The 2,672-nt window shown below is 38.1% G+C and overlaps 2 non-coding genes across 2 annotated transcripts; both read right to left on the reverse strand.

The window, feature by feature from the left end:
- Positions 1-1,954: 1,954 nt before the first annotated feature.
- TRNAT-UGU (transfer RNA threonine (anticodon UGU)) lies at positions 1,955-2,027 on the reverse strand. Its single transcript has one exon. It is a non-coding gene; the product is annotated as a tRNA-Thr (tRNA).
- A 168-nt stretch (positions 2,028-2,195) lies between these two features.
- Positions 2,196-2,268, reverse strand: TRNAT-UGU (transfer RNA threonine (anticodon UGU)). Its single transcript has one exon. It is a non-coding gene; the product is annotated as a tRNA-Thr (tRNA).
- Positions 2,269-2,672: the final 404 nt, after the last annotated feature.

Genomic DNA, 2,672 nt, shown 5'->3' on the forward strand with positions numbered 1-2,672 from the left:
GGGCGTTCAAACCTTGAAAGAAGCAACATCTGCGAGGCCGCGAAAGGGGAAACCACTTTGGAAACCACTCGGGCCAGAAACCATCACCTGTTTGACGCCAGAGAAACGGGGGTAAATAGTCGGTGCCGCGCGGCCAATCCTATTTTGGCCAGTTGGCAATTGAGGCCCGAAAAACAGGCAAAAATAGCTAGTGTTTTAATGCCTGACCATTTTGTCCTCATAATTTCGACACCCGATAAACAGGGGTAAATAGTCAGTGCCGCGCGGGAAATCCTATTTTGGCCCGTTGGAAATGGAAGCCCGAAAAACAGTTCAAAATAGCTAGGATTTTAATTCCTGACCCTTTTGGCCTGATAATTTCGACGCCCGATAAACAGGGGTGAATAGTCAGTGCCACGTTGGCCATCCTATTTTGGTCCGTTAATTTCGAGGCCCGAAAAACAGAGGTAAATATTAGGGAAATACAACTGAACTATTTTGGCCTGAAAATTATGACGCCTGTAAGACAGGCGAAAATAGCTCCGTTTTATTTCCAGACTATTTACCCCTGTTTTTCGGGAAAAAATAGTCTCGCCCCTATGGGCCATCTATTTAGGCCCGAAAAACAGGGGTAAATAGACACCCCGCAATGGCGCAATGTCACAGCAAACAACGCAAGTTACCGTAACATCAGAGACACCCATCTATTTCTTGGAGAAGTTGAACTGTAGAAATGTAGTTTTCGTGGTAATGATATTTTTAAATTAATGACAGCCAAATTAAATATAGGAACATTTTATTGCAATTGCTTATCACACAGTTTTGTTTATCACATAATTAAGCTTAATCATAAAATAGTTTTTTCTAACGAATCCTTCTGACTTTAGAAACTGGACTCGTGGATTTATTTTGTACGATTGTTTCCATTTTAGGGTCACGTTGCCTTTTTCTTGAGGCTTGACCTTCAATTGTAGCATTAGTTGCATTTTCTGCGGTTTTTCGGCAGCTTATTGAAGAAAATTTTCCACTAGCTGCTGTTTTAGATGGTTTGGGGTGACATTTAGATGATGTAGAGGACTTAGGATAGTTAACTACTTCATTTATAGTTTCAGCAACAGTGGCATTAAGATCCGAAAGAGTTCGTTTAGTTTTCGTCCTTCTCGTGGTCTTCATTCCTTTTTGTTTTGATTTTGTAGCGATAGATTGGGTTGGGAAGTCAGGAACTGTCAATTCTTTCTTTATCTAAATTATCCGCGATTACCTTTCCGGTTTTTTATTGAGCCAGACTTTTGACTTTTTGTCAGCTGCTTGTTACTTGACACCGCAGCATAAAGCTTGTCTCCCCCTTTCCTAATACTTTCTTCTCTCTTCTGACCTTATCCAAATGAACCTCCATGAATTCTTGGATTCTACTGTTGACTAATTTTCTCAGCCATATGTAAAAAAATCTTTCAGTCCTTCATCCATCGGAGAGGTGTTTGATGGAAGACTATTACAGAAAAGCAACCAGATATCATGGCAAAATCCTCGGTCTTAGGCATTGGTAAAAAAGGCATGTGTAAGCTATTTGTAGAGATGATAATTGTTTTAAATGTTTTAAATGTTTTAAATAAGACTGAAGCTTCCACTCTTGTGTTTATGCTCCTTGTTTGTTTGACTGAAAACCATCTAGGTGTAGATAACAGTCAGACCAAAAATATATATTTTAAATCTAATCAGATACGCCCACCTAGTTGAAAATAGACCTTTTAAATTTGCGGGAGCCATTCTTGAGAATTTTTCTTTGCTTGTAGGTTGTCAATTTATTTACCAGTAAATATTTGTGTGTGTAGAAAGCGATAGATGCATATTTAGTATGTTTAAGGGGGTAGTTATAGTCATCTCGACACGGAGAGGTAACACGTTGGGTTTCCCAACTTTTCGTACTTGTTCAAAATTTAATAGCTACGAAACAAGTTCAAGTAACATAACAACGAAGCGCCGACGAGAATCGAACTCATGACCTCCTGTTTACAAGACAGGCGCTTTAACCACTAAGCCACGGGGCCCTTGTTGTGGAGCGATATGAATGCTGAATATTTCAGAAATTTAACTAAATTAACTCATTTGCACTTTAAACCTATGGTTTACATATATGCATAATACAAGAAACTAATATTTTTAGAGTATCTCAAAATTAACTAGCTACGAAAACTACTTCAAGTAACATAACAACGAGGCTCCGACGAGAATCGAACTCATGATCTCCTGTTTACAAGACAGGCGCTTTAACCACTAAGCCACGGAGCCCTTGTTCTGAAGCGAGATTAATGCTGAATAATTCAGTAATTTAACTAAATTAACTCGTTTGCAGTTTTACCTTATTCTTTGCATTAATGCATATCTCAAGCAACTAATATTTTTAGAGTTTCTCAAAATTTTATATCTAGTTAAAAGTAAAATAACAGCGAGGCTCCGACGAGATTCGAACTCATGATCTACTGTTTGCGAGACAGGCGCTTTTTTGTTTTTATTTTTTAATATAAAACAAAATTGACACAAACGTCAAAGATAGCTCTTGCAATTTGAGCTCACACTCTAAGTTGCATGTTCTCTTTACGAAATGGTATGAATCCTCCTTGCGTGTAAACTGTGTATTCCCTCAAATCTAACATACTGAAATAATATTAGTTAATTTCACGGATTTTCCTTTC

Source organism: Phalangium opilio, unplaced genomic scaffold, assembly GCF_054372755.1.
Source record: "Phalangium opilio isolate 3A_F unplaced genomic scaffold, DU_Popi_V2 ptg000040l_1, whole genome shotgun sequence".
Classification (NCBI taxonomy): Eukaryota; Metazoa; Arthropoda; class Arachnida; order Opiliones; family Phalangiidae; genus Phalangium; species Phalangium opilio.